General features: G+C 45.8%; 1 protein-coding gene across 6 annotated transcripts in view; it reads right to left on the bottom strand.

Annotated features, from left to right (window-relative positions):
- AZI2 (5-azacytidine induced 2) overlaps positions 1-12,594 on the bottom strand; it is a 33,483-nt gene extending 20,889 nt beyond the window's left edge. For 4 of the 6 annotated variants that reach the window (XR_005722056.1, XR_005722057.1, XR_005722058.1 and 1 more), the window contains exon 1: positions 12,117-12,594. The gene's annotated coding sequence lies outside the window, so the exon portion shown is untranslated. The remainder of the gene's footprint in view (positions 1-12,116) is intronic. The other 2 variants (XM_040246344.1, XM_040246343.1) reach the window with 2 other exon arrangements.
- Between the last annotated feature and the right edge of the window lie 373 nt (positions 12,595-12,967).

Here is a 12,967-nt window from a genome sequence, read left to right as displayed (position 1 = left end):
TGTAAGGCTGCTGGCCTCTCTCGGTGAGGGCTTTGGGTACTCTGTCGAGTTACTCAGTTCTCCTGGGTCTCTCCCGTGTATACACGTTATTAAATTTTTGTTTGATTTTCTCCTGTTAAACTACCTCGTGTCAATTTAATCCTTAGATCAGCCAGAGAAACCTGGAAGGTGTTAAGGCGAGACAAGAAAAATTTAAACATGAATGTTTCTTCAGCCTCTCCAGATCACCTCCTTTCCCTGTGCATGTGTATCAGCCAGACTTTAGGAGAGAACTTCTTTCCTAAATTTTCCTAGGGGCCACCATGACCCACGACCTACTACTCACTTGGCATCTGCAGATTTAGACTGCATGCTGCTGCTGAGTCGCTTCAGTCGTGTCCGACTCTGTGTGACCCCATAGACGGCAGCCCACCAGGCTCCCCCGTCCCTGGGAGTCTCCAGGCAAGAACACTGGAGTGGGGGCCATTTCCTTCTCCAGTGCATGAAAGTGAAAAGGGAAAGTGAAGTTGCCCAGTCGTGCCTGACTCTGTGCGACCCCGTGGACTGCAGCCTACCAGGCTCCTCTGTCCATGGGATTCTCCAGGCTAGAGTACTGGAGTGGGGTGCCACTGCCTTTTCCTTAGACTGTATATAAACTGTCAATAATACATCACTCAAAGTATAACCTTTTGTTTCAAAAACGTGATCATACTCTGACCTCTAATAGGTGGAGCAGTCCTCAAAACGTTCTGAAAGAATGTCTCCCGGTACAAACTCCAGGTTGGCTCAAATAACATCTTCCATTTCTTTCTCAGATAGACTTGCTCATCTTTTCATTGACATGCATATCTTACCATCACAGGCCACCTGGAGTCTACCTTGAACCAGTGCTCAGAACCAGCATAGGCTCCCTGAGCCCCACCAGCTCAGGTGTTCTGGTGACTTCTCCTGATACATGGGTTTCATTACTTTTAAGTGATGATGTTAAAAATTTTATTCAAGGTGCTTTACCTTATTAAGTCTGAAGGATGACCATGAATTTCCTAGTCAGGGGACTTAAGGTTTTTGTCAGATTTAAATTTTAAAAACAAGTCAATATATGGTCTGACCGAACTTTTGCTAGTGAAATGAGAGAATGAATTAATCCTGCTCTGAAGAAGAAGGGTTGCCTGCTCCTAAGAACCTAGTGGAAGTATCTGAGGACCAACCCTCATGACGCTGCAGCCCTACGAGGTAACCCACCACAACCACTGAGTAAGTACAGCTCTTCCAAGAGTGCACCCTGCAGAGTCCCATCGCCTTGTGCTCGATGCCAAAACCTTGGCCTCTGTGAACGGGTGCCAAGTCAAATCTCGGAGACAGGGTTTTGGGTGAAGAATGGGGTTAGCTAAGTTTGGGTTTTTTCCACAGCATCTTACAGAAAAATCTAAATGAACCTCTTGGCCAACCCAACAGAAGAGAACAGCTTTACTGCTCTGTCAGGGAAAAGGACACAGGAGGCTCCTGCCGTGAAAACTGAAGATTTAATGAGGCATTTGGTTCAAGGGCGGAGCTGCTGGTAAGATTAGGGAGTGTACAGGGCCTGTAGTCCACTAATCTGGTCTCAGGTAATCTTGCTGAGATTCTCTTTAATGTAGCCTCAGGTGGCCTTTCTCTGGTATGAAGAATGCTGCCATCTTAAAGAACTTAAAAACATTGTTACTGTGCCCCCTGAGGTGGAACCGGGACCCTGCTCCAAGGCTGCACTACTATTTCTTGGTTGCCCATCCCGTCTTTAAATCCATTCCCTTCCGGGATCATGCATTAGCAACAGTTCAGAATCTGCCCTTTGGGACTCACAGCAAAGGCTGGAGTCAAGAAAGCCTTCCTGCCCGGGAGCCCCACAGAGACCTGTTTCACCCTGAGCACTCTCAGAGGATATACTGCAGGAGGGAAAAACCGAGAAATGTTGAGAGTGGAACTGGTCCAAGGATAAACAGCACACATCTCATGCACAGTCCCATCTTTACAGAGCTGTTCAGAGCATGTCTCATATCTGCACTGAAGTACCAAACTGATAATGGGAAACTTCGCCTTAAAGACCAAACAGCTCCTAGACAGACTGCCATCTATGGGAATAGAGCTGGGTTTAGACACGCTTACAAGGGCTTCCTTAATTAGGAAATAAAGGAATCCTGGCCGTAACAGCCAAGATGGGGCTCTTTTTTGGCATTCCAAACCCGATCTTTGCACGCACAGTCAGAGAGGCCAGCAGAAGGTTAATTCTTACCTTGTCAGTTTGTTGCCTGGAACCCTGCCTGCAAGGTCTACTATAAACAAGGGTGGTAAGAGTTATTCTCATTTCTAGAGAGATCAAATTAAGATGGTGCAGCAGAAGGATGTGTGCTCATCTTCTCCTCCAAAAGCACCGAAATCACAACTAGCAGCTGAACAACCATCAACAGACTGACACTGGAACCCACCAAAGAACGACACGCCGTGTCCAAAGACAAAGGAGAAGCCACAACAAGACAGTGGGTGGGGGGGAGGGAGAGACAATCACGATAAAATCAAATTCCACACTTGCCAGATGGGTGACCTACAAACTGGAGAACAATAATACCAAAGAAGTTCTCCCACTCTTGTAAAGATCTGGAGCCCTGTCAGGCTTCCCAGCCTGGGGATGCAGCAAAGGAATGTCCACCACAAACTGGCACTTGCCAAGAGCATTTTCCAGCGAGTGAGCAACAACAAGGGCACCTGGCATCTGCCTCTGCAGAGGCTGAAGCCTGTGCTGCTGCAGCTGCTGGCCTGCGACAGCCCTTGAATTCAGGGTGGAGAGTGGGGCCCTCTGTGCTCCAGGGAAACTGGTATAACAGGTCTTTAGATACTTATTTTCAGGAACTTATTTCATGATCCCAAGGGATCCTTATATCTCTTCATATCTAGCAAAGCACTCAATCCCTTTGTGGTGACATGAGCTCCTTATATAAAGTGAGGGCTTGATTGCACTGAACTCCCCTTTCACCAAAATCTTCTACATTGACTTTCCTCCTCCACTGCCTCTAACTTTCTCAAAGCTATCTGAGCTGCTGTCTCCCGAGCTGTAGTCCTCACTTTGCCCCAATTACAACTTACCTTGGAACTCTCATGCTGTGCATCTTTTTAGTCAACAGGGACTTGGAATCTCAGGGAATCTGACTTTGAAGGCCAGCAGGATTTGATTTCATGACTTCCAAAGGCCAGGTGGAAACAGACACTCCACTCTTGGAGGGCACAAACAAGATCTTGCATGCACCAGGACCCAGGGGGAAGGAGACTGAACCAGACCTACCTGCTAGTGTTGGAGAGTCTCTTGTGAAGGTGTGAGTCAGCAGTGCCTGCCACAGGGACAGGGGAACTGGAGGCAGCAGTCCTAGGAGATGCCCCTTGGCAAGTGAGACCTCTTGGAGGTCACCACTGAGCATATCATAGAGCTCATCACCTCAGGCTGAACAACCAACAGGAGGGAGCACAGCCCCACCCATCAGCAGATCCTGGATTAAGGTTTCACGGATCATCAGTTCAGTTCAGTCACTCAGTGTCTGACTCTTTGCGACCCCATGAATCGCAGCACGCCAGGCCTCCCTGTCCATCACCAACTCCCGGAGTTCACTCAGACTCACGTCCATTGCGTCAGTGATGCCATCCAGCCATCTCATCCTCTCTCTCCAGTCCCTCCCAGCATCAGAGTCTTTTCCAATGAGTCAACTCTTCGCATGAGGTGGCCAAAGTACTGGAGTTTCAGCTTCAGCATCAGTCCTTCCAAAGAACACCCAGGACTGATCTCCTTTAGGATGGACTGATTGGATCTCCTTGCAGTCCAAGGGACTCTCAAGAGTCTTCTCCAACACCACAGCTCAAAAGCATCAATTTCTTGGTGCTCAGCTTTCTTCAGTTCAGCTCTCACATCCATACATGACCACTGGAAAAACCACAGCCTTGACTAGACAGACCTTTGTTGGCAAAGTAATGTCTCTGCTTTTCAACATGCTATAAGCGTGCCCAGATTTCCCCAGCAGGCCCTCCCATCAGCCTCATCCACCAGGGGGCAGACAGAAGAAGCAAGAAGACCTGCAGTCCCACAGGTTCCAGACTGAACGCTACAACCACAGAATAACTGAAATGAGAAGGCAGAGGGCTAACTCCCAGAAGAAAGAACAGGACAAACTTCCACAAAAAGAACTAAATGAAGTGGAGCTAGGCAACCTTCTAGAAAAAGAATTCCAAATAACGATAGTGAAGATGACCCAGGATCTCAGAAAAAGAAAGGAGAAGATGCAAGAAATGTTTACTAAAGACCTAGAAGAATGGAAGAACAAACAGAGATGAACAACACATTAGAAGGAATCAACAGCAGAATAACTGAGGCAGCAGAACGATGAGTGACCCGGAAGACAGAATGGTGGAAACTGCTGCTGCGAAACATAATATTGAAAAAAGAATGGGGGAAAAAAACCAATGGAGACAGCCTACAAGTCCTCCGGGACAACATTAAATGCAACAACATTCACATTATAGGGGTCCCAGAAGGGGAGGAGAGAGAGAGAAAGGACCTGAGAAAATACATGAAGAGATTAACAGCTGAAAACTTCTCTAACATGGGAAAGGAAATAGTCAACCAAGCTCAGGAAGCACACAGAGCTCCGGGCAAGATAAACCCAAGGAGGACCACACACAGTAATCAAACTGACAGAAATTATAGACAAAGATAAAATCTTAGAAGAAACAAGGGAAAAACAACAAATAGCATACAACGGAACTCTCGTAAGGTTTTCAGCTGATTTCTCAACAGACACTCTTCAAGCCAGAAGGGAACGGCATGATATATTTTAAGTGATAAAAGTGAAGAACTTAAAACCATGAATACGTTACCCAGCAAGATGCTTGTTCAAATTTGACAGAGAAATCAAAAGGTTTTCAGACAAGCAAAAGTTAACGAGAACTCAGCACCACCAAACAACCTTTACAACAAATGCTAAAGGAACTTCTCTAGGCAGGAAACACAAGAGAAGGAAAAGACCTGCAAAGAATAAACTCCAAACAATTAAGAAAATGGTAATATGATCATGTAGGTCAATAATTACCTTAAATGTAAATGGATTAAATGTACCAAAGACACACACTGGGCTGTGTGGATGAAAACATATGCAGGTATGTACTTCCACTTAACGTCACTCTACTAAACCCCTCAAATTGTAATTATTTTATACTCTTAGGTTAATCATGCTTCCCTTATGGTTGGCAATTTTATTTTTTGTGGAAGCTGATAAACATCTTTTCCTATAGTGTTCATTTTAATACCACTGTGTCATGACTGGCCAACAGAAAATAACAGACTTCTGTATCACAGAAGCTACCATTTAATAGAAAAACCTATAATCACTTTTTAAAATCTGGATGCACATTAGCATAATCTTGGAATTTTTTGAAAAGTACAGGTGCCTAGGTATTGTTTTTCCTCCAAAGCTCGAGGTATGACTCTAATGAGCAGCCATGTTTACAAACAACAGGACTATATGATGATCTTTATTTCTAGTTCTTTCCAGTTTGTTTCACTTTTTCTATTTCATATTCAGTGCTGCCATTTCATTTAGTTTATATTTTCCAATTTCTCCATCTTTTTTTGTTATTCTTTCCCAAGCCTTTATCAAGTGTAGCAGAAAAGCTTTTGCATACCTATATACATACCTATATATACAATATATATATATATACTTCAGAAAACTTATGAATTTCTGCTTAGCTAAAAAATTTGTGAGATTTTGATTCCACTTGTTTGACCAAGTATGAATAGAATGACAGATTTGTAACTATATTCACTTGAAATTTTGATAATAGTTCCATTTATTCTGGCATCTAGTATTCCTGCTAAAAGTCTAGAATGCTTATTATTTTAGTGATTTTTAAAAAAACTATTTGAATGAGGCTTGAAACTTTTAATCCAACTCTGAGAATATCAAGAAATACTACGTCATTAAAAAAAAACAAATGACTAAAGTACAGATTCTATTCAAACCCCACAAAACTTTATGCTCGTGTCCATTACTGCCTTCCCACCTTAGTCAAGAGTCCACACTGCACTCAGCTGCACTGAACACCTTCAGCGGCATGCCACAAACTCCGATAAATTCTCTTTTCCTTTTTATTATAAATATTTTCTAATTTTCCTTGTTATGGCTTCTTAGATACATCCATCATTTAAAAGTGGACATCTAATTTCCAAATACATGAGGTTTTTAAAGTATCTTTCATATCAGTTTCTCATTTAAATACTTTATTCTCTGCAATCACCCTCTGTGTTTGTTCAGTCTTTTAACCTTCTCAAGGCTTTCAATGGCTAAGTCAAAGATCTCTCTTGGAAAATGTCACATTGTACTTGAAAACATGTGGGTTATTTTAAAATATCTTTTGATATTCATTTCTAACATAATTCCACGTGATAAGAGAACAGACTCTATGATTTCAAAATCTTTAGACCATGACATTTTGCACCTTGTTTTATGTCCCTGGCTATGTTCCAGTGTCTCCTGGGAACTTGAACAGAATTTGTATAAAACCTATATGAATCTTAATTATGTTGAATTGGTTCATAGGGCTTTTCAAGTCTACTATATCCTTCTACTTTTCTGTCTACTCATTCTATTAAGTTTTGAGAGTTTCACATTGAAATTCCAACTAAAAATCTTAGTTTAGTTACTTAAATAATTGTAATATAAAGTGGAACTATATGTAACTTTGTTTTGTATTTTCCAAATCTCCCATAAATGTGTTATCATACCTTCACAATTTAAAAAATAAAAAATTTAAATAAAAGTTTCTCTTATTTCTAAAATTGAATTATAGCAGGAGAAAATATTTGTAGGGCTAGCTCCTGCTGCTGCTGCCGCTAAGTCGCGTCAGTCGTGTCTGACTCTGTGCGACCCCATAGACAGCAGCCCACCAGGCTCCCCCGTCCCTGGGATTCTCCAGGCAAGAACACTGGAGTGGGTTGCCATTTCCTTCTCCAATGCATGAAAGTGAAAAGTGAAAGTGAAATCGCTCAGTCGTGTCTGACTCGAGACCCCGTGGACTGCAGCCCACCAGGCTACACTGGCCAAAGACTGATGCAGCCACTGCTCCCACCTGTCCCGCTGTGAGTGCCCGCCGCACACACCCTCTGCCTGAACCGCCTTCCATCTGGTGGCTCAGAAGGTGAAGGGTCTGCCTGCAGCGTAGGAGACCCGGATCCGATGGGTTGGCGAAGATCCCCTGCAGAAGGGAATGGCAACCCACTCCAGTATTCTTGCCTGAAGAATCCCATGGACAGAGAAGCCTGGCGGGCTATAGTCCATCGTGTTGCAAAGTCAGAAATAAAATTCAACACAATTAAGATTTATACATGTGTGCGACTGAGCACACATCCAACCACAACTTTTCTCTCTACCTGATCCCTCCAGGAACTGGAAACTCTTAGGTTTCCAGCATGTTTATCAGGTAAATAAAGAAAGCTGCTGCTGCTGCTAAGTCGCTTCAGTCGTGTCCGACTCTGTGCGACCCCATAGACGGCAGCCCACCAGGCTCCCCTGTCCCTGGGATTCTCCAGGCAAGAACACTGGAGTGGGTTGCCATTTCCTTTTCCAATGCATGAAAGTGAAAAGTGAAAGTGAAGTCACTCAGTTGTGTCCGACTCTTTGCGACCCCATGGACTGCAGCCTACCAGGCTCCTCCGTCTATGGGATTTTCCAGGCAAGAGTACTGGAGTCGGTTGCCACTGCCTTCTCCAAGGCTCTAACTGGATGGCCCTTATTTTATTTTAGAAGTAACTCTAATAACTATACATAGTACCCACTACTTCTAATGCCACTACGTGGGACCTTCTTACCTGGCCAGTTAACGACACTTGTTCTGAACCTGGCCATAATCACTCTTTTTCACTAGATGCTAAGTACTGGGTAGCTCCTAATGAACCTAATGGAGTTACAGAACAAGTGTGTGGCCCCAGCTCTCTCCAGGTTGGTTAGAGCGCTCACAATTGGTTTCCTCTGGCCTGAAGGTCGTCTATGGATAGCCTTTGGAAACAAACCTCCCAATTTGCCTTTGATGCTTATGTTCTCCAGTACTCTTGCCTGGAAAATCCCATGGACGGAGGAGCCTGGTGGGCTGCAGTCCATGGGGTCGTGAAGAGTCGGACACGACTGAGCGACTTCACGTTCACTTTTCACTTTCATGCATTGGAGAAGGAAATGGCAACCCAGTCCAGTGTTCTTGCCTGGAGAATCCCAGGGACAGAGGAGCCTGGTGGGCTGCCATCTATGGTGTCGCACAGAGTCGGACACAACTGAAGTGACTTAGCAGCAGCAGCAGCGGGGTTTCTATCAGTTTTCCAACTATAAGACCATTTAGCCAAGATATTTGTTAACCCATCTTATAGTATATTCGAAGAGTCAAATTTGTTCCCAGTTTAGAAACCATACTAGGAAAATGCTTTACTTTAGGAGGATCTTGGCTTAAACATTTACTATTGGCACTGTTACTTCTATCGTCAATTTCCGCCCCTCCAATTTTCTGGCCATGTAGCATGGTAGGCAGGATCCTGGTCTCCTGGTCAGGAATCCAATGCTGCAGGGGAAACCAGTGTACTAACCACTGGACTGCCGGGAAGGTTCTCCTCCTGCCAGTTTTGATGACACAGACAGCCGTCTATAGACTAATGAGCACGCACAATGCAACTGCAAGGCAGAACGGGCAGCGCTCCTGTCAGACACTGGGCTGACCAGTAGTCCTCGCCAGACACCGGACTGGTACAACTCCCTAAAATCAGCCATTAAGACCCACAACCAAAGGACATGACGGACCTAGGGCACGGAAGCAACCGCCCTGGCATCAGAGAACCAAATATTTGATCACCAAATGCTATCAAAAAATTAATGATGGGGGGGGGAACTGATGAAATAACATTCATATTTTATGACAAGACGAGAAAAATTTAAACATAAAAATGTTTTCTACCCTTCTGAGCCGCCTCCCTTCCTTTAACGTGTGTTATGCATTTGCATTAACCAGAACTCCTTAGGAAATAACTTCCGTCTTAATCTTGTAAAAGGCCACAATGACCCGTGACCACTTATTCACTTTGTACATTTAGACCTGGACTGTGTGAACTGTCAGGAATATGTCATTTGACATATAATCCTCTGTCTCAAAAACTTATAGAACTATGCTTTGACCTCAGAGCTTTCTGAAAGACTGTCTCTTGGACTGCAATCCCTAGTGGGGTCGAACAATATTAGGACAGAGGAATGTTTCTTCTGTATATGCATTTTCCTATTTCTCAAGTAGGTACTATTATTCTAATATGTAAACAAATCTTAGAGAAATTAAATACCTTACATACACCTACACAAAGAATCAGCAGCAAAGGTCAAATGTGAACCCAAATAAGCCATTTTCCAAATTTGTGCTCTTAATACCACATTCTGAGAGGCAACACAAAATGGATTCTTATTTTCCCAATAAGAATCTGGACAAGGCAGAACTCAGTGGTAGGAAAACCACTGGCCTGAGATTCAGAAGCCCAGACTCTAAGATCTGGCATCTTGATTATTGATTAGTTCACCTATCCAGATCTAAGTTTTCCCACTATTTGTGGGAAAATGCCAGGGTTGAACAATATCACTCAGATGCTGCCTTTCTGTATTGTGAAAACAAAGTGTTAATGCAAACATGGTATAGCAACCTAAAACAGAATTCAGTTTTACTATGAATTAAGTAAAAGATATACTACACGTAATATGTCATGTTATCACCAAACTTGACTGGAAAGGTTATTATCACACAAATGAGGGCACAGAGGCTTAAAGAAGTGAGGTAAATTTGTCCATAATCACCTGGCAGTACCAAAGAGCTAGGGTCTGAGTCAAGGCCTATTTAACAGGCTCTTTCCTCAACTTCGAACTGCCTCCTGAAGTCAATCTTATCTAGAATTTTCATCATCTTTCTAATCCTCAAAAGCCAGACTATCCCTACTTCATAAGATCCGTTCATAAGATCAGTCAATATACTACAGAACAAGAATTAAGTCTTACAGAGGAAAACCCTTACTTCTTTTTCTACTTTTAATGCAAGAATTAAGGGAAGGAATGGTCTAACTAGCTTATAAAGAAGGGATCATTGAGTGCCTTTTTTCAAGATCCTATCACTCAATCTGAGGATGAGATGATTGGATGGCATCACTGACTCAATGGACATGAGTTTGAGCAAGCTCCAGGAGATGGTGAAGGACAGGGAAGCCTGGCATGCTGCAGTCGATGGGGTGGCAAAGAGTCAGACACGACTAAACGACTAAACAATCACCACCACTTAATCTATGCACCTCACCACTCAAAGACCCTACAATCCAGTGAAAGCCCCAAAACGTTCTCGACATCAGATATGTAGTAGGAAAAACCCCATTATCATTTTTTATAACCGCTTTAGTTCAGAAATCAGTTTGTATGGCCAAGGAATCATAAGATTCTTTCTGGGTTAACATAGGTGTGAAAGGCAGTCTACTTGTCTTTCTTTTCATAAAGTATAATACATCTCAACGCAACTGAGCGTAATGCTCTCATAGTGATAAGACAACGGTGTTTTAATCCAGAATACATGTACAAAAGAAAGAAAAAACATTGTTTCACAGATTTCATTCCTTCAAGGGTTATAAAGTACTTCATAACGTCATTTTATTTGATAATCATGACAACATTCTGTGTTGGCATGTCAGGCAGCGTGCTTTGACTTTTAGGGGAACTAGCTCATTTGCTCGGAGAAGGCAATGGCACCCCACTCCAGTACTCCTGCCTGGGAAATCCCATGGACGGAGGAGCCTGGAAGGCTGCAGTCCATGGGGTCGCTGAGGGTCGGACACGACTGAGCGACTTCACTTTTCACTTTCATGCACTGGAGAAGGAAATGGCAACCCACTCCAGTGTTCCTGCCTGGAGAATCCCAGGGACAGCGGAACCTGGTGGGCTGCCGTCTATGGGGCTGCACAGAGTCGGACACGACTGGTGACTTAGCAGCAGCAGCAGCAGCCAGTAATGAAAAATGGCTAGCTGATTCTACAGCCAGCAAACTCCAGGAAACTGCTTTGATGGCTTGGAGAGGAAGCATTATTCCCGTTTCAGAGACAGGGGAAATGGACAGAGTTGGTTTCTTATCCAGTGTTAAGTGAGTAAGTAGAAAATTCAGCACTCAGATTTTGAGTTAATGTTCTCACTTAATCCGGTGCATTTCCCATTTCACTATGTCTCTTTAACATTAAAACCTTACCTTTGTTTACAACTTCCCATTTTACAAACAACGTCGCATTAAAATTTAACAAACCTGGGAAGGATGCACCATTCCCCCACAGGTTGGTGAATTAGATATGACAACTCTAGAGAAATGGAACGTAAATCATGCCTTGAGATCTTGTTCAAGCCAATTTAAAACTCCAAAACATAAAAAAGCAAACGTCTTTTAGGTTTAAGAGGCATGGATCAATTTCAGTACTAGTAGGTCACAGACTTCGATCATCTCAGCGTATCTCTAACACATGCTGGAGCAATGGGTTTTCATCTGTAACTCAGTTTCTGTATTCTCTTTCACTTTCGAGTATCTGAGTTCCCTGTCGGTAGGGATGAGCGACTCAATCTACCTGGCATGTGGCAGTCACTCAACAAATGATGGAAAACCATCCTGGGTATATAGCTTAGACAGTGGAGAACCAACGACTACGGACTCTTTCTTAGTCCTGAGTAATGTAATGTACATCGCCAAGGCAAGACCATCCAAGCCACACGTCCCCCTCTTTGGTTTCCAATTTAAATGCGGTGTCGCTGGATGACATAAAACTGAACAGGGGACCCCGTCAGCAGAGAACCGGCAGAAAGACCAATACTCGGGAGAGGCCAGAACCAAGCGGGCCCGGCCCGGCTCGCGCGAGGGGACGAGATTCGGGATGCCAGCTGGGCACCCCTAGTGGGCACCCGAGATGCCCAGCGGCTGGGTACCCCCGCTAAGGTTTGGAGAAACGACGCGTCTCTTTCCATAAGCGCCGACAGCGCAGGGTGGTCCCACCATCCGCACCCTCTGCAGGACCAAAGCGGCTCACTCACCCAGAACACAGGTTCCGTGGGGCCGCCCCCAGGGCCGCCGAGTTTCGATTCCCCAGTGTTTGGAAACGGACCGAAAACAAACCGGGTCGCCAGGGGTCACCGCGGGCTTCCGGTTTCCTCGAAGACACAGCCGCTTCCCTGACGAATGCAGCTGCTCCGGGAACGCCGCGGAGGGACTCCCATTTCTCCTGCCTCGGCGGTGCCGGGGCCGGCGCGGCCGGCTAGTGGGCTGCGGCCCGGAGGCTCTGGAAGGTGGGCCGAGCCGAGGCCGAGCCGCTGCCGAGGAAGACCGGTTCCCCGGCCTCGTCAGCGCCCGCCCGGGCGGCGCGCCGCGCAGGGGAAACGCCGCAAAAGGGCCGGCGGGAGGGCGGGCGCCGCGCGCCGGAAACGCGGCCTCCGGTTGTCCGCAGCTCGGAGCCGGGGCCAAGCGGGCAAACCGGAAGTGAGGCCCGAGGGAGCACCGAGGGCGTTCGCTAAGCCGGTGCCGGGGCGGGGTCGCAGGGGGCGGTGTACTACGTGTCCCGTGAGCGTCCGCGGCGAGGTGGGCGGGGCCGCCGCGGCCGCGCGTCCCGTGAGCCTCTGCGGCGGGGTGGGCGCGGCGACGCGGCGAGCGGAGGCGCTGTCGGGTAAGACTCTAGCTGCGGCCACCGCGGTCGGGCCGTTGGCCGCCTTCCGCGTCGTGTGTTTCCTTGAGCGTCCGCTTGGGGGTCCCCGAGCGTCGTGTCGTGTGTTGGCTCCGCAGGGTAACGCTCTTTGGGGTTTCGGGCGCTCGCCTCGCCCTGGCCCGGAACGAGGAACCTGTAGCGGTGCGCTCCTGTTGAGGAGTTTTTAACACCCCGCCTGGTTTCGGG

This window comes from Oryx dammah, unplaced genomic scaffold (assembly GCF_014754425.2).
Source record: "Oryx dammah isolate SB20612 unplaced genomic scaffold, SCBI_Odam_1.1 HiC_scaffold_9, whole genome shotgun sequence".
Taxonomy (NCBI): domain Eukaryota; kingdom Metazoa; phylum Chordata; class Mammalia; order Artiodactyla; family Bovidae; genus Oryx; species Oryx dammah.
The sequence above is the reverse complement of the archived record's forward strand: the minus strand, read 5'-3'. Positions and strand labels throughout refer to the sequence as shown.